Raw genomic sequence first — 20,191 nt, 5'->3', positions numbered from 1 at the left:
TCAGCCTGGAGTCGATGTGTTCAGTCCATCAATCTTGTAGAATGTACAGCATAGGGCCGTAGACGTGGCTTATATACTGTAGTGAGGTGACTTGAAGCAGACGGAGGCGGGATCATAGTGGTATCATCCACTAGTCGAAGTAGGTTTTTGTCCAAAGGTTGAACAAGCGTTGAAGAATTCTTTGTAAGAAGATCCCATGATGCTGCAGTGTCTGACAGTTGTGATGAATGGTTTGAAAAACCGACAAGTTGAAGATTGAGACACTTATGCAGCATATGGAAATCTTTATTCAGGAAACGTTTCGCCACACAGTGGCTTCATCAGTCCAATACAAAGAGGAAGGCGTAAGGAGAGGAGGAGTATGAGGTAATCAGTCCCTCAGCCTGGAGTCGATGTGTTCAGTCCATCAATCTTGTAGAATGTACAGCATAGGGCCGTAGACGTGGCTTATATACTGTAGTGAGGTGACTTGAAGCAGACGGAGGCGGGATCATAGTGGTATCATCCACTAGTCGAAGTAGGTTTTTGTCCAAAGGTTGAACAAGCGTTGAAGAATTCTTTGTAAGAAGATCCCATGATGCTGCAGTGTCTGACAGTTGTGATGAATGGTTTGAAAAACCGACAAGTTGAAGATTGAGACACTTATGCAGCATATGGAAATCTTTATTCAGGAAACGTTTCGCCACACAGTGGCTTCATCAGTCCAATACAAAGAGGAAGGCGTAAGGAGAGGAGGAGTATGAGGTAATCAGTCCCTCAGCCTGGAGTCGATGTGTTCAGTCCATCAATCTTGTAGAATGTACAGCATAGGGCCGTAGACGTGGCTTATATACTGTAGTGAGGTGACTTGAAGCAGACGGAGGCGGGATCATAGTGGTATCATCCACTAGTCGAAGTAGGTTTTTGTCCAAAGGTTGAACAAGCGTTGAAGAATTCTTTGTAAGAAGATCCCATGATGCTGTAGTGTCTGACAGTTGTGATGAATGGTTTGAAAAACCGACAAGTTGAAGATTGAGACACTTATGCAGCATATGGAAATCTTTATTCAGGAAACGTTTCGCCACACAGTGGCTTCATCAGTCCAATACTACAGTATATAAGCCACGTCTACGGCCCTATGCTGTACATTCTACAAGATTGATGGACTGAACACATCGACTCCAGGCTGAGGGACTGATTACCTCATACTCCTCCTCTCCTTACGCCTTCCTCTTTGTATTGGACTGATGAAGCCACTGTGTGGCGAAACGTTTCCTGAATAAAGATTTCCATATGCTGCATAAGTGTCTCAATCTTCAACTTGTCGGTTTTTCAAACCATTCATCACAACTGTCAGACACTGCAGCATCATGGGATCTTCTTACAAAGAATTCTTCAACGCTTGTTCAACCTTTGGACAAAAACCTACTTCGACTAGTGGATGATACCACTATGATCCCGCCTCCGTCTGCTTCAAGTCACCTCACTACAGTATATAAGCCACGTCTACGGCCCTATGCTGTACATTCTACAAGATTGATGGACTGAACACATCGACTCCAGGCTGAGGGACTGATTACCTCATACTCCTCCTCTCCTTACGCCTTCCTCTTCGTATTGGACTGATGAAGCCACTGTGTGGCGAAACGTTTCCTGAATAAAGATTTCCATATGCTGCATAAGTGTCTCAATCTTCAACTTGTCGGTTTTTCAAACCATTCATCACAACTGTCAGACACTGCAGCATCATGGGATCTTCTTACAAAGAATTCTTCAACGCTTGTTCAACCTTTGGACAAAAACCTACTTCGACTAGTGGATGATACCACTATGATCCCGCCTCCGTCTGCTTCAAGTCACCTCACTACAGTATATAAGCCACGTCTACGGCCCTATGCTGTACATTCTACAAGATTGATGGACTGAACACATCGACTCCAGGCTGAGGGACTGATTACCTCATACTCCTCCTCTCCTTACGCCTTCCTCTTTGTATTGGACTGATGAAGCCACTGTGTGGCGAAACGTTTCCTGAATAAAGATTTCCATATGCTGCATAAGTGTCTCAATCTTCAACTTGTCGGTTTTTCAAACCATTCATCACAACTGTCAGACACTGCAGCATCATGGGATCTTCTTACAAAGAATTCTTCAACGCTTGTTCAACCTTTGGACAAAAACCTACATCGACTAGTGGATGATACCACTATGATCCCGCCTCCGTCTGCTTCAAGTCACCTCACTACAGTATATAAGCCACGTCTACGGCCCTATGCCGTACATTCTACAAGATTGATGGACTGAACACATCGACTCCAGGCTGAGGGACTGATTACCTCATACTCCTCCTCTCCTTACGCCTTCCTCTTTGTATTGGACTGATGAAGCCACTGTGTGGCGAAACGTTTCCTGAATAAAGATTTCCATATGCTGCATAAGTGTCTCAATCTTCAACTTGTCGGTTTTTCAAACCATTCATCACAACTGTCAGACACTGCAGCATCATGGGATCTTCTTACAAAGAATTCTTCAACGCTTGTTCAACCTTTGGACAAAAACCTACTTCGACTAGTGGATGATACCACTATGATCCCGCCTCCGTCTGCTTCAAGTCACCTCACTACAGTATATAAGCCACGTCTACGGCCCTATGCTGTACATTCTACAAGATTGATGGACTGAACACATCGACTCCAGGCTGAGGGACTGATTACCTCATACTCCTCCTCTCCTTACGCCTTCCTCTTTGTATTGGACTGATGAAGCCACTGTGTGGCGAAACGTTTCCTGAATAAAGATTTCCATATGCTGCATAAGTGTCTCAATCTTCAACTTGTCGGTTTTTCAAACCATTCATCACAACTGTCAGACACTGCAGCATCATGGGATCTTCTTACAAAGAATTCTTCAACGCTTGTTCAACCTTTGGACAAAAACCTACTTCGACTAGTGGATGATACCACTATGATCCCGCCTCCGTCTGCTTCAAGTCACCTCACTACAGTATATAAGCCACGTCTACGGCCCTATGCTGTACATTCTACAAGATTGATGGACTGAACACATCGACTCCAGGCTGAGGGACTGATTACCTCATACTCCTCCTCTCCTTACGCCTTCCTCTTTGTATTGGACTGATGAAGCCACTGTGTGGCGAAACGTTTCCTGAATAAAGATTTCCATATGCTGCATAAGTGTCTCAATCTTCAACTTGTCGGTTTTTCAAACCATTCATCACAACTGTCAGACACTGCAGCATCATGGGATCTTCTTACAAAGAATTCTTCAACGCTTGTTCAACCTTTGGACAAAAACCTACTTCGACTAGTGGATGATACCACTATGATCCCGCCTCCGTCTGCTTCAAGTCACCTCACTACAGTATATAAGCCACGTCTACGGCCCTATGCTGTACATTCTACAAGATTGATGGACTGAACACATCGACTCCAGGCTGAGGGACTGATTACCTCATACTCCTCCTCTCCTTACGCCTTCCTCTTTGTATTGGACTGATGAAGCCACTGTGTGGCGAAACGTTTCCTGAATAAAGATTTCCATATGCTGCATAAGTGTCTCAATCTTCAACTTGTCGGTTTTTCAAACCATTCATCACAACTGTCAGACACTGCAGCATCATGGGATCTTCTTACAAAGAATTCTTCAACGCTTGTTCAACCTTTGGACAAAAACCTACTTCGACTAGTGGATGATACCACTATGATCCCGCCTCCGTCTGCTTCAAGTCACCTCACTACAGTATATAAGCCACGTCTACGGCCCTATGCTGTACATTCTACAAGATTGATGGACTGAACACATCGACTCCAGGCTGAGGGACTGATTACCTCATACTCCTCCTCTCCTTACGCCTTCCTCTTTGTATTGGACTGATGAAGCCACTGTGTGGCGAAACGTTTCCTGAATAAAGATTTCCATATGCTGCATAAGTGTCTCAATCTTCAACTTGTCGGTTTTTCAAACCATTCATCATACCTAACTGTTGCATATGTGTCTTACCTAAACTTGTTTGCTTGCTTTGCTTACGTAATAAGAACATAAGAACATAAGAAAGGAGGAACACTGCAGAAGGCCTGTTGGCCCATACTAGGCAGGTCCTTTACAATTCATCCCACTAACAAAACATTTGCCCATCCCAATTTTCAATGCCACCCAAGAAACAAGCTCCGATGTGCAAGTCCCACTCAAATCCAACCCCTCCCACTCATGTACTTATCCAACCTAAATTTGAAACTACCCAAAGTCCTAGCCTCAATAACCCAACTAGGTAGACTGTTCCACTCATCAACTACCCTATTTCCAAACCAATACTTTCCTATGTCCTTTCTAAATCTAAACTTATCTAATTTAAATCCATTACTGCGGGTTCTCTCTTGGAGAGATATCCTCAAGACCTTGTTAATATCCCCCCTATTAATACCTATCTTCCACTTATACACTTCGATCAGGTCTCCCCTCATTCTTCGTCTAACAAGTGAATGTAACTTAAGAGTCTTCAATCTTTCTTCATAAGGAAGATTTCTAATGCTATGTATTAATTTAGTCATCCTACGCTGAATGTTTTCTAACGAATTTATGTCCATTCTGTAATATGGAGACCAGAATTGAGCTGCATAATCTAGGTGAGGCCTTACTAATGATGTATAAAGCTGCAGTATGACCTCTGGACTTCTGTTGCTTACACTTCTTGATATAAATCCCAGTAATCTATTTGCCTTATTACGTACGCTTAGGCATTGCTGTCTTGGTTTAAGGTTGCTGCTTACCATAACCCCCAAGTCCTTTTCGCAATCTGTATGGCTAAGTTCTACATTATTTAACTTATAAGTGCTAGGGTTATAGACACTCCCGAGCTTCAGAACCTTGCATTTATCCACATTGAACTGCATCTGCCACTTTTCTGACCAAGAGTAGAGTTTGTCTAAATCCTCCTGAAGTTCCCTAACATCTACGTTTGAATCAATTATCCTACCTATCTTCGTGTCATCGGCGAATTTGCTCATATCACTAGCAATTCCTTCATCAAGATCATTGATATATATTATAAACAACAACGGGCCCAAGACTGATCCCTGTGGAACGCCACTTGTTACTGATCCCCACTCGGATTTAACCCCATTTATGGACACTCTCTGCTTCCTGTCTGTGAGCCATGACTCGATCCACGAGAGCACCCTCCCCCCAATGCCATGAGCTGCTACTTTCTTCAACAGTCTTTGGTGCGGAACTCTATCAAATGCCTTACTAAAATCTAAGTAAACAATATCAAATTCTTTATCGTGGTCAACAGCCTCAAAAGCTTTACTGAAGAAAGTTAATAAATTAGTTAGACAAGACCGGCCTCTTGTGAATCCATGCTGAGTATCATTAATCAAGCTATGCTTATCGAGATGGCTTCTTATAATCTCAGCTATAATTGACTCTAGCAACTTGCCTACAATTGAGGTCAGGCTTATTGGGCGGTAATTTGACGGTAACGACTTGTCCCCTGTTTTAAAAATAGGAATTACATTAGCCATCTTCCACATATCAGACACTACACCTGTTTGAAGAGATAAATTAAAAATATTAGTTAATGGTTCACAGACTTCCATTTTGCATTCCTTAAGAACCCTTGAAAAAACCTCATCAGGACCCGGTGACTTATTTTGCTTCAGTCGGTCTATCTGCTTCACAACCATTTCACTAGTGACTGTGATGTTACATAATTTATCTTCTTCTGATCCACTATAAAAATTAATTACCGGGATATTATTAGTGTCTTCCTGTGTAAAAACCGAGAGAAAATAATTATTTAAAATCGAGCACATTTCATTCTCTTTGTCAGTAAGATGCCCATAGTTATTTTTAAGGGGACCTATCTTATCTCTGACTTTTGTTCTATATACCTGGAAAAAACTTTTTGGATTAGTTTTAGAATCCCTAGCAACTTTAATTTCATAGTCCCTTTTAGCTTTTCTTATCCCCTTTTTAATGTCCCTCTTAATGTCAATATACTGATTCATAAGATGACCCTCGCCTCTTTTGATACGCCTATAAATTCCTTTCTTATGCCCTAGTAGATATTTCAGCCTATTATTCATCCATTTAGGGTCATTTCTATTTGATCTAATTTCCTTATAAGGGATAAACGTTCTTTGAGCAGCATGTATTGTGTTCAGAAAACTGTCATATTGATAGCTCTCTTCGTTACCCCAGTCAACAGATGATAAGTGTTCTCTAAGCCCATCGTAATCTGCTAAGCGAAAATCTGGGACTGTTACTGAGTTATCCCTACTATCATACTTCCATTCAATTCTAAATGTAATTGATTTGTGGTCGCTAGCACCCAGTTCCTCTGAAACTTCTAAATTATTAACAAGGGATTCATTGTTTGCCAGAACTAAGTCAAGCAGGTTATTTCCCCTTGTAGGTTCTGTCACAAACTGCTTCAAAAAACAATCCTGAACTACTTCTAAGAAATCGTATGATTCTAAATTCCCAGTCAAGAAATTCCAATCAATATGACTAAAGTTAAAGTCTCCTAGAATTACTACATTATCGTGCCTTGTGGCCCTAACAATTTCCTCCCATAGTAGTCTCCCTTGGTCCCTATCTAAATTTGGGGGACGGTATATCACACCTAAAATTAATTTTTCATGCCCCTCTGAAAATTCTATCCAAACAGACTCTGTATGTGTTACTTCAGACTTAATACCCGTTTTTATGCAACAGTTCAAGCGATCTCGGACATACAATGCCACCCCACCCCCCTTCCCGATACTTCTATCTACTTGGAACAATTTAAAACCCTGAATGTGACATTCTGCAGGCATGTCCCGACTTTTTGAATTAAACCACGTCTCAGTAATGGCAAATACATCTATGTTACCTGCACTAGCAACTAGTCTCAACTCGCCCATCTTATTCCTAGCACTGCGACTATTTGTGTAATAAACTTTTAATGACCCTCCTCTCTCTTTACCCTTCCTGCTTTTTTCTATTATTCCACTAAACCTATTACTGTCCTTGTCAATTAGTGCCACTGGCTTTCCAATATCCACCTCATTTTGCCTATTACTAGTTCTCCTAGTACTCATATTACTACCCTGCGACTTCACAGTTTTCCTGCAAAAACCCATACCTCTAACTAATCCTAGTTTAAAGTCCTAACAACCCCCTCAACTGAGTTAGCAAGAAAACCCACACCTGCCCTGGATAAGTGAACCCCATCCCTGGCATACATGTCATTTCGGCCATAGAAGTTGTCCCAGTTGTCAATGAATGGTACTGCATTATCCTTACAGTGTTTATCCAGCCAACAATTAATACCAATTGCTCTGGACAACCATTCATTACCAACACCTCTTCTTGGCAAAATGCCACATATAACAGGGCGCCCCCCCTTCTTCCTAATCATGTCTATAGCTGTCCTGAACTTTCTAACTAAATCCTCACTTCTACGCTTGCCAACATCATTGCCTCCAGCACTGAGGCAAATAATAGGATTGATCCCATTACCGTTCATGATGTTGTCAAGCCGGCTAACAATGTCCTCCATCCCAGCCCCAGGAAAGCATACCCTTTGTCTCCTACTCCTGTCCTTCAAGCAGAATGCCCTATCCATGTATCTAACCTGGCTATCCCCAACAACAACAATATTCTTACCTTCCTTGTTGTCGTTCGTCGTGACGATCCCAGTAGTAGACTCACATTCGTCGGGTAGCACCGAGAATGCGTTGGAGGTTTCCACGGGAGTTTCCACAGCAGTCTCTTTCTTCTTCATCGTTTCTGGCTTTCCATTCGTCTTCTTGATCGTCAACTTCGTCGTCCCCTGCTGTCCAACCACTGACCACGATCCCTTCTTGACCTGAGGACTCGAAACAGGAGGACTACTACGAATCCTCTTGTTTTCTTCGGTCAGTCGCCGTATCTCCATCTTCGCTGCCCTCAATTCTTCCTTAAGTTGCTGGTAAAGTTGCTCGATGGAGGGCATCTTGGTTCAGTCCACGGGAGCAAACAAGACACTTCTTCACAGAGTTAAGTACAGGTCAGCACTCAAAGTACATGCACCCAACCTAGTCAGGTCAGGTCACCTTGACTTAAGGGAGGAACATGACAACCGTCCTGGTAGCAAACATAAGAACATAAGAAAGGAGGAACACTGCAGCAGGCCTGTTGGCCCATACTAGGCAGGTCATTTACAGTTCATCCCACTAACAAACATTTGCCCAACCCAATTTTCAATGCAACCCAAGAAACAAGCTCCGATGCGCAAGTCCCACACAAATCCAACCCCTCCCACTCATATACTTATCCAACCTAAATTTGAAACTACTCAAAGTCCTAGCCTCAATAACCCAACTAGGTAGACTGTTCCACTCATCAACTACCCTATTTCCAAACCAATACTTTCCTATGTCCTTTCTAAATCTAAACTTATCTAATTTAAATCCATTACTGCGGGTTCTCTCTTGGTATTTTATGCTAACAGTCGAAGTGCAAGAAATAAAATTAATGAACTACGTTTGGTAGCATGTGCTGGGAACTTTGATATCATTGCATTAACTGAAACGTGGTATGATTTAAAGAGTCGGGATATGACTGCTGAGTGTAATATTCAGGGATTTAAGTTATTCAATGTGGATAGATGTAATGGGAAGGGGGGAGGAGTTGCATTGTATGTTCGAGAAAATATTAATTGTTGCATAAAAAAAGGTATAAAAATAGAAGGACCAGTAACAGAGTCTGTTTGGGTAGAGTTCGTGGAGGGTCAAGAAAAACTAATTCTAGGTGTAATATACCGACCTCCAGGCTTGGATCACGATAGAGGGAGACTTCTTTGGGACGAAATTGTTAGGGCTTCTGGACACAGTAACGTAGTCATAGTAGGGGACTTTAACTTTAGCCAAGTTGAAGATTGAGACACTTATGCAGCATACGGGAATCTTTATTCAGGAAACGTGTGGCGAAACGTTTCCTGAATAAAGATTCCCATATGCTGCATAAGTGTCTCAATCTTCAACTTGTCTGTTTTTCAAACCATTCATCACAACTGTCAGACACGGCAGCATCATGGGGTCTTGTTACAAAGAATTCTTCAACACTTGTTCAACCTTTGGACGAAGACCTACTTCGACTAGTGGATGGTACCACTATGACCCCGCCTCCATCTGCTTCACGTCACCTCACTACAGTATATAAGCCACGTCTACGGCCCTATGCACACAGGTACACACACATCGCACTGCTTACTCACGATGCATTACCCTAACAGAGTAAAGATCAAACCAGCGAGTGGCACAACCAATGAGTCGTCCAAACTAGCACTTGCAGCTGTCGTTAGTGGCAGGCTGCAAGTCAAATGTAATGCGATTTTATCGCTCAAAGAGGCCTTTGTTGTCGTCTGTACAGACGACACAGAGGCTGAGAAACTACTTACCACCACTGCTACTACCACTCTACGAGACCAGGGATTTCTTGTCTTGACTTCCCCAGCACTGAGGGCCAGGAGAACTGTGTTCCTCAAGCGACTCGACAACCTTATCACTGTACAGGCCACTGAAGAAATCAAGTCATCTATCGAAGCAAAGAACCCTTGGGCCAAGGTGGACTTCATTACTAAAATACCCAATGCTTCATCCATGCTGAAGGTCACCTTCAGTGACGTCAACATGGCAGCCAGAGCTCTCGCTGAGGGCCTGGCTATTCACTACTTCCACATCAACCCAGCCTTCATCGAAGCAGAGAAATTCCAACATATCTCACAGTGCTATAATTGTTACTCATACTTACACACCACAAATGATTGTCCTACCAAGGACAAGAAGTTCTGCTCCACCTGTGGCCGTGAGGGTCATGACTTCAAGAATTGCACTACTGCTTCACCACCTAAATGCTTGAACTGCAAGAATGACCACCATACTCTTGCTGCCAGGTGCCCTACCAGAAGAGACATACTCAAGAAACAACAACAACAAAAGAAACCCAACCCACAAGCAACCACATATTCTGCTATCGCCAAGCTTCAAGCAGACACTACCAAGATACTACATGCCACGCAAGCTGCTCCCACCACTTCCCTGCCAGCACCTACTGCCGACTCCACCAAGATTCTTTGTTGCATTATGTATGCTCATGTACAGAATGCAGCTGAGCCTGGTTCCTTCAACACCACCATCAATGAACTTTTCAAACTAAATAATATGCCTGGCCTCACATTCCCTGCATCACCACCTTCCACTGAGATCCTAAAATCTACTGCAAATATTACCAGCATCACCGCTGCTCCACCGCTGTCACAACCTCCACTAGACACAGAGATGGACCAATCAGAGACCTCTGAGACGTCGGCAAAACCCACCAATGAGAGTCCACTACCGCTTTCATCCACTGCTAGAGCAACTGACCAGTCGGAAATCTCGCCTTCACCAGTTCAGCCACCAGCCAAGAAAGCAAAAACACAAGACACTGCGGATGCACCTCACGGTGCCACTGTCACTGACACTGCTGCACCACAACGGGTCCGATATCTGAAGGGTGTATACTTCTACACAACCAAGGAGTATAAGAACACAATGCTGTCTTCAGAAATCCATCATCACCTCCAGGACGGAACAGTCAAGTATACCTACGACCAAACTGCTACATACACCACTGAAGACATGACCAGACTACTCACTGCCAACACCCAACACCTTGTGGAAGTCAAGTACACCTCAAAGAGGAAATTCAGGATGCTTCAGAATAGGGACCTTGAAGACGGTACCCTCGTCTAGCACGACTATCCATGACCATTCACCCAGCACTTTGCTGTCCGCTAAAGCTGGGGTGTGGCTCCAATCAACCCTGTAACTGCTGCCTCTGCCCGACTGCGCTTCTCTTTGGGGAAGTCAGCGCAAGATAGAAGAAGACGACATCCTCCAACCGGAGGGCCAAGAAAGAAGAAAGATGATTATCGTCACCCCCCACCCGGGGGGCCACTGCCGGGTCACCATCTGGAGAAGACCTGGGCCAGAAGGACCTGCGAATCAACATGAATGAAAATGAACACCAACACACGACACTCCACACAGGAGAGCACAGCGCTAGCACGATCGACACCATGCATTGCCCTTCTAGGGCATGGTTGGTGCCAGAGCCCGAGTTTGTACCTTACAAGATGAGGGGGGTACTTGTGCCTCCTCCCATGGGAGACTTAGGTCTCAGACACTCCCTAGACAGGGAGCCAGTGCCGGGCCACCACTTGGAAGGGCCCGGGCCGGGAAAATACCGGCGAATCTTTAACAACAACAACCTATGCTGTACATTCTACAAGATTGATGGACTGAACACATCGACTCCAGGTTGAGGGACTGATTACCTCATTCTCCTCCTCTCCTTACGCCTTCCTCTTTGTATTGGACTGATGAAGCCACTGTGTGGCGAAACGTTTCCTGAATAAAGATTCCCATATGCTGCATAAGTGTCTCAATCTTCAACTTGTCGGTTTTTCAAACCATTCATCACAACTGTCAGACACGGCAGCATCATGGGGTCTTGTTACAAAGAATTCTTCAACACTTGTTCAACCTTTGGACGAAGACCTACTTCGACTAGTGGATGGTACCACTATGACCCCGCCTCCATCTGCTTCACGTCACCTCACTACAGTATATAAGCCACGTCTACGGCCCTATGCTGTACATTCTACAAGATTGATGGACTGAACACATCGACTCCAGGTTGAGGGACTGATTACCTCATTCTCCTCCTCTCCTTACGCCTTCCTCTTTGTATTGGACTGATGAAGCCACTGTGTGGCGAAACGTTTCCTGAATAAAGATTCCTATATGCTGCATAAGTGTCTCAATCTTCAACTTGTCGGTTTTTCAAACCATTCATCACAACTGTCAGACACGGCAGCATCATGGGGTCTTGTTACAAAGAATTCTTCAACACTTGTTCAACCTTTGGACGAAGACCTACTTCGACTAGTGGATGGTACCACTATGACCCCGCCTCCATCTGCTTCACGTCACCTCACTACAGTATATAAGCCACGTCTACGGCCCTATGCTGTACATTCTACAAGATTGATGGACTGAACACATCGACTCCAGGTTGAGGGACAGATTACCTCATTCTCCTCCTCTCCTTACGCCTTCCTCTTTGTATTGGACTGATGAAGCCACTGTGTGGCGAAACGTTTCCTGAATAAAGATTCCCATATGCTGCATAAGTGTCTCAATCTTCAACTTGTCGGTTTTTCAAACCATTCATCACAACTTTAGCCAAATTGACTGGAATTCTTTGACAGGTAATCTAGAGTCCAGTGACTTCATGGAAACAGTTCAGGACTGTTTTCTGAAACAGAGTGTAACTGAACCTACCAGGGGTAATAATTTGCTAGACCTAGTCTTGTCAAATAAGGAAACACTCGTGAATAATCTGGAGATCACTGAAGAGCTTGGCGCAAGTGATCACAAATCCATCACCTTTAGCATTAATTGGGAATGCAAGAATAATGATAATACAGTAAAAATCCCCGATTTTCGTTCTGCCGATTATAATGGACTTAGGGAACATCTGTCTAATCTTGATTGGGGTTATCTAGCTAATGATTTTATTGACGATAATCATACTTATGAATATGAAGGGATCTGCTTTTATGATTGTTTTCTTAATAATGTACACAGTGCCCAGAGTATATACATTCCCCAGAGAGAAATTAGGTCTAATAATAACGATCCCAAATGGGTTAACAGGAGGCTAAAGCATCTATTAGGGGAGAAAAGGGGAATTTATAGGCGCATCAGAAGAGGAGAGGTTAACCTTACTGACCAATATGTTCAGCTTAAAAGAGAAGTAAAAAAGGCGATTAGAAAGGCTAAACGTGACTATGAAATTAGAGTTGCTAATGAATCAAAGACTAATCCAAAGGGGTTCTTTCAAGTGTATAGGACGAAGGTGAAGGAAAAAGTAGGACCTCTGAAATCTGGGAATGGACAGCTGACGGATAATGAACTGGAAATGTGTTCCTTATTTAATGACTATTTTTTGTCAGTTTTTACACAGGAAGATGTAAATGAGATTCCAGTAATTAACAATTATTTAGTTCCTGATGAATTTAAGTTAACTAATATTACTGTCACGAGGGACATGGTTATTAAACAGATAGACAAACTGAAACAAGATAAGTCCCCGGGACCCGATGAGTTGTTTTCAAGGGTACTTAAGGAATGCAAGATGGAGCTTAGTCAGCCATTAACGAGTGTATTCAATGCGTCCATCCTTACCAGTGTTGTGCCAGAGATGTGGAAGATGGCTAATGTGGTTCCTATATTCAAATCAGGGGATAAGTCCACTCCTTCAAATTACCGTCCAATAAGCCTGACATCTATAGTGGGCAAGTTATTAGAATCAATTATAGCTGACATTATCAGAAGTCACCTTGAAGAGCATAACTTGAAAAATGAATCTCAGCATGGATTCACGAGAGGTCGTTCCTGCCTGACAAACTTACTGACGTTCTTCAATAGAACATTTGAGGCAGTTGACAGTGATAAGGAATATGATATTGTTTATTTGGATTTTAGTAAAGCCTTCGACAGAGTACCTCACAAGAGACTCTTAAGAAAAGTGGCAGCTCATGGTATAGGAGGTAAAGTTCTAGCATGGATTGAGGCATGGCTTACCAATAGAAAGCAGAGAGTTACCATTAATGGAGTGAAATCTGAATGGGGATTAGTCACTAGTGGCGTTCCACAAGGATCAGTTTTAGGCCCTCTCTTGTTCATAATTTACATTAATGACCTTGATGAAGGGATTACTAGTGACATGAGTAAGTTTGCTGATGATACAAAGATAGGCCGTATAATTCACTCTGAGGAGGATATCAATGAACTCCAGGACGATTTGAACAAATTAATGTCTTGGTCTGAGAAATGGCAGATGAAGTTTAATGTGCATAAGTGTAAGGTACTTGCCCTTGGTAATGAAAATAACCCTCGAAGCTATAATCTAGGTGAAGTAGAGCTTGGTCATACAGAATGTGAAAAAGAACATAAGAACATAAGAACATAAGAAAGGAGGAACACTGCAGCAGGCCTGTTGGCCCATACTAGGCAGGTCCTTTACAATTCATCCCACTAACAAACATTTGACCAACCAAATTTTCAATGCTACCCAAGAAATAAGCTCTGATGTGCAAGTCCCATTCAAATCCAACCCTTCCCACTCATGTATTTATCCAACCTAAATTTGAAACTACCCAAAGTCCTAGCCTCAATAACCCAACTAAGTAGACTGTTCCACTCATCCACTACCCTATTTCCAAACCAATACTTTCCTATGTCCTTTCTAAATCTAAACTTATCTAATTTAAATCCATTACTGCGGGTTCTCTCTTGGAGAGATATCCTCAAGACCTTGTTAATATCCCCTTTATTAATACCTATCTTCCACTTATACACTTCGATCAGGTCTCCCCTCATTCTTCGTCTAACAAGTGAATGTAACTTAAGAGTCTTCAATCTTTCTTCATAAGGAAGATTTCTAATGCTATGTATTAATTTAGTCATCCTACGCTGAATGTTTTCTAACGAATTTATGTCCATTCTGTAATATGGAGACCAGAATTGAACTGCATAATCTAGGTGAGGCCTTACTAATGATGTATAAAGCTGCAGTATGACCTCTGGACTTCTGTTGCTTACACTTCTTGATATAAATCCCAGTAATCTATTTGCCTTATTACGTACGCTTAGGCATTGCTGTCTTGGTTTAAGGTTGCTGCTTTAAGAAGAGAGTAAGACACATGTGCAACATCTGGGTATCTTTATTGTAGACGTTTCGCCATCCAGTGGCTTTATCAATACAAATTCTAGGACATAACTTGAAGACAGTAGAACTATGTACAGAAGATGAGGTAATCAGTCCCTCAACCTAGGAGTAGGTGCGAACAGCACCATAGTCGTGGAGATTCTGAAGCAGAAGAAAGAATCCTGGCGCTTATATAGTAACGTCAGGTGAAGCAGACGAGGGCAAATTCACTGGTAGGCGGGATTCCCCAGTGGAAGTAGGTCCTTCCCAAAGAGATGGGTTAGTTGTAGTAGTAGTTGTCGTAGTCGTGAAGGTTATGTACATGTCCTCAGAATTAAGATTCCATGATGTTGCAGTGTCTGACAAGTTGTGTACGAATGGTATATAATACCGACAAGATGAGAGTAAGACACATGTGCAACATCTGGGTATCTTTATTGTAGACGTTTCGCCATCCAGTGGCTTTATCAATACAAATTCCAGGACATAACTTGAAGACAGTAGAACTATGTACAGAAGATGAGGTAATCAGTCCCTCAACCTAGGAGTAGGTGCGAACAGCACCATAGTCGTGGAGATTCTGAAGCAGAAGAAAGAATCCTGGCGCTTATATAGTAACGTCAGGTGTAGCAGACGAGGGCAAATTCACTGGTAGGCGGGATTCCCCAGTGGAAGTAGGTCCGTCCCAAAGAGATGGGTAAGTTGTAGTAGTAGTTGTCGTAGTCGTGAAAGTTATGTACTACTACTACAACTTACCCATCTCTTTGGGACGGACCTACTTCCACTGGGGAATCCCGCCTACCAGTGAATTTGCCCTCGTCTGCTTCACCTGACGTTACTATATAAGCGCCAGGATTCTTTCTTCTGCTTCAGAATCTCCACGACTATGGTGCTGTTCGCACCTACTCCTAGGTTGAGGGACTGATTACCTCATCTTCTGTACATAGTTCTACTGTCTTCAAGTTATGTCCTAGAATTTGTATTGATAAAGCCACTGGATGGCGAAACGTCTACAATAAAGATACCCAGATGTTGCACATGTGTCTTACTCTCATCTTGTCGGTATTATATACCATTCGTACACATGCTTTAAGAACGTAAGAACATAAGAACGAAGGAACACTGCAGAAGGCCTACTGGCCCATGCGAGGCAGGTCCAAGTCTCCTACCGGCTTAAGCCAATGCACCCAACCTAGTCAGGTCAGGTCACATTGACTTAAGGGAGGAACACGGCAACCGACCTGGTAGCACAAGCTATCAGGTCTAACTCACACCCACCCACATCCACTCATGTATTTATCCAACCTATTTTTAAAGCTACACAACGTTCTGGCCTCTATAACGGTACTTGGGAGTTTGTTCCACTCATCCACAACTCTATTACCAAACCAGTACTTTCCTATATCCTTCCTGAATCTGAATTTTTCCAACTTAAAACCATTGCTGCGAGTCCTGTCTAGGCTAGATATTTTCAGCACACTATTTACATCCCCTTTATTTATTCCTGTCTTCCATTTATACACCTCAATCATATCCCCCCTAATTCTACGTCTTTCTAGAGAGTGCAGATTCAGGGCCCTTAGTCTATCCTCATAGGGAAGGTTTCTGATACATGGGATCAACTTTGTCATCCTCCTTTGTACATTTTCCAGAGAATTTATATCCATTCTGTAATAAGGTGACCAAAACTGTGCAGCATAATCTAAATGAGGCCTAACCAAGGATGTATAGAGTTGAAGAACAACCTGAGGACTCCTATTATTTATGCTTCTTGATATGAAGCCAAGGATTCTATTAGCTTTATTGCGAACACTTATGCACTGTTGTCTTGGTTTCAGATTACTGCTAACCAGAACTCCTAAATCTTTTTCGCAATCCGTAATATTAAGATCTACATTATTTAGTTTATATGTGGCATGGTTATTGTCCTGTCCAACATTTAAAACTTTGCATTTGTCTATATTAAACTGCATCTGCCACTTCTCCGACCACTGCATCAGTCTATTCAAATCTTCCTGGAGTGCTCGAATGTCCCCGTCAGATTGTTAGGTAAGACAAATATGCAACAGTTAGGTATCTTTATTTCGAAACGTTTCGCCTACACAGTAGGCTTCTTCAGTCGAGTACAGAAAAGTTGATAGAAGCAGAAGATACTTGAAGACGATGTAATCAGTCCATCACCCTTAAAGTTTTGAGGTGGTCAGTCCCTCAGTCTGGAGAAGAGCATTGTTCCGTTGTCTGAAACAATATGAAGTTGAAGTGCAAGCAAGCAAAGCAAACAAGTTTAGGTAAGATCCCAATGGGATGAGCGGGGAAGACGGGACAGATGAAGAATAGCTCTGGAGAGGAGTGTTCTTAGTAAGAGAAATAGAGCCAGGGCTTAACCCAGCAGCTAAGGCGATCGTGGGGCAGACTTGAGAACAGGAATAGCAGGGACTGTTGCATTGAACTTGTGGTAGTTGAAGTCTTGAATCTTGAGTAGCTGGCAGCAGGCTAGGTCACATCAGAGGATAGAACACATGGGAGTTATAGGAGTAACTGAGGAGGCAGGTTAGCAATGGAGCCATTTTCGAACTTTTTGAAGCTGCTTCTAGATAGGTGGTATAATTTAGCCTTGTTGCTGAAGGTGAAACGTAGAGGCTTGATGAACTCAAGAACTTGGGTGAGTGTGAAGTGAAGCGGTGATTCACATGCATACTTGACTGTTCCAGCACCGAGGCTTTTGTAGAGTTCAGTACAGGTCATGGTGTCAGTATTTGAAGGAGAAGTGTAGAAGGTAAGGTTTTCCCATGAGGGTTTACTGGAGTCGTCGTTATCTTCCTCTTCTGGAGTGAATTCACTGGGAGAATCTACAATGGTGGTAGCAGGTGACTGAGGTTCCACAGGAGCAGCTGTGAGGTGTAATGGTTGTGTAACAGCAGGCTGGGAGAGGTGGGAGGCGGTGGTTGAGGCAACTTGATCAACGTTGTCAGCGGTGGAAGTGGTTATAGAAGTTACAGGAGCAGTTGCTTGGGCAGGAGACAGGTCTGCAGGTGCAGTAAAGTTCAGGACGTTGGGAAGGATCTTGAGGATGTCTTCTGAAGGTGTGGAGTCCGGAAAATTGAAGACAGGCATGTTGTTCAGACGGAATAGTTCGTTAATAGTGGTGTTGAAAGTGCCGGGGTTTGCTGCGTTTGCAAGGTGTGCATACACCATGCAGTACAGCACCTTGGAAGGAGCACCGTCGGGGAGTGGAGAGAGGGAGTTGCTGGGCGATGGTGCCTGTAGATTAGCGTGTAGAGTCTTGATGGTGTCGGTTTGTGGTTTGGTTATTGCAGCATATGTCGGTGAATTGGAGGTCTTCTTCAGAACTTTAGTTTTCTTCAATATGAGTTCTTTCCTGAGTGGGCACTTAGCTGCAAGAGTATGATGATTACCCTTGCAGTTAAGACATGTAGGTGCAGTAGTAATGGTGCAGGATCTGAAATCGTGTCCATCATTCCCACATTTTGAGCAAAACTTCTTATTCTTGATGGGGCAGTCCTTGGTGGTGTGATTATAGGAGTAGCAGGTCCAGCAGTGGGAGATGTATGTGAAACGTTCTTGTTCTATATGACTTGGGTGAATGTGGTAATATGAGATGGCCAGACCGTCAGAGAGAGCTTGGGCAGCCATGGAGATGTCTGAGAATGTAATCTTTAGCATTGATGCGGCGTTGGGGATCTTTGAGATGCTGTCTACCGAGGCCCACGTGTTTTGTTCCTCAATAGATGTCTTCAGTGCTTCAGTAGAGAGAGAGGTGACGATATTGTCAAGTCTTTTCACAAAGACCGAACGTTTCGACTTCAAGAATGGAGACGGGGATAGAGGGAATTGTTGTGTTTGTAGGGTCCTGATTGAAGAGTCGTCCATTAGTTTTAGTGCTTCCGTGTCATCTGTGCAGACGACAATGAAGGAGTCTTTCAGAGAGTGGATTGCAGTAAATTTGACCTGCAGGCAGGTCCTAACGACGGTAGCTAAAGCTAACTTCGAGGAGTCATTTATTGCACCATTCATAGGCTTGATTTTCACACGATTCGACAGCATTGTGAAAAGGATATCACGTTTGTAGAATATAAATTCTACACCCCGACGGGGTCGAAGAGAGGCTTCTTGCGGTGTAGAGCAACTGTATGATCGGACTGAAACAATGGTTGTTTCAGACAACGGAACAATGCTCTTCTCCAGACTGAGGGACTGACCACCTCAAAACTTTAAGGGTGATGGACTGATTACATCGTCTTCAAGTATCTTCTGCTTCTATCAACTTTTCTGTACTCGACTGAAGAAGCCTACTGTGTAGGCGAAACGTTTCGAAATAAAGATACCTAACTGTTGCATATGTGTCTTACCTAACAATCTGTCGGTATTTTATACCATTTTAATGTTCATTCTGTCAGACACTGCAACACAAGGGTATCTTGGTACAGACCATCAACTTCGACCTCTACTAGTGAGAACGGCTGGGTTTGAGAGGGACCTGCCCTCCCAAAGCAACCTACGTCTCACCTCCTGGCACTATATAAAGGCTCCATCCTGTCACTTCAACTTCATATTGTTTCAGACAACGGAGCAATGCTCTTCTCCAGACTGAGGGACTGACCACCTCAAAACTTTAAGGGTGATGGACTGATTACATCGTCTTCAAGTATCTTCTGCTTCTATCAACTTTTCTGTACTCGACTGAAGAAGCCTACTGTGTAGGCGAAACGTTTCGAAATAAAGATACCTAACTGTTGCATATGTGTCTTACCTAACAATCTGTCGGTATTTTATACCATTTTAATGTCCCCGTCAGAATGAATTCGACGGCCTATTTTGGTGTCATCGGCAAACTTGCCGATGTCGCTCTTTATGCCCTCATCTATGTCGTTTATGTAGATTGTGAACAGCAGGGGGCCCAACACTGACCCCTGTGGAACACCGCTCGTGACACTTCCCCACTCTGATTTCTCCCCATTTATGCAAACTCTCTGCTGCCTATTTGTCAACCATGCCTCTATCCAGGAAAAAATTTCTCCTCCTATTCCATGTGCTTTAATTTTCCTCAATAGTCTCTGATGTGGGACCCTGTCAAAAGCCTTACTGAAGTCCATATACACAATATCATATTCATTACCATGATCTACCTCCTCAAATACCTTAGTGAAAAAAGTTAATAAATTCGTAAGGCAGGAACGCCCCTTTGTAAAACCATGCTGAGATTCGTTGATTAATTTATGCTTTTCAAGGTGGCTACGAACTGCCTCGGCAATTATTGATTCCATGAATGGTTCAGAGAACCGACATGTTGATAAATTAGACACATGTGCAACTCTTGGGTATCTTTATTGAGGAAACGTTTCGCCACACAGTGGCTTCATCAGTCCATACAAAGGAGAATCTTGAAGAA

Source organism: Cherax quadricarinatus, chromosome 47, assembly GCF_038502225.1.
Source record: "Cherax quadricarinatus isolate ZL_2023a chromosome 47, ASM3850222v1, whole genome shotgun sequence".
NCBI lineage: Eukaryota > Metazoa > Arthropoda > Malacostraca > Decapoda > Parastacidae > Cherax > Cherax quadricarinatus.
The sequence above is the reverse complement of the archived record's forward strand: the minus strand, read 5'-3'. Positions refer to the sequence as shown.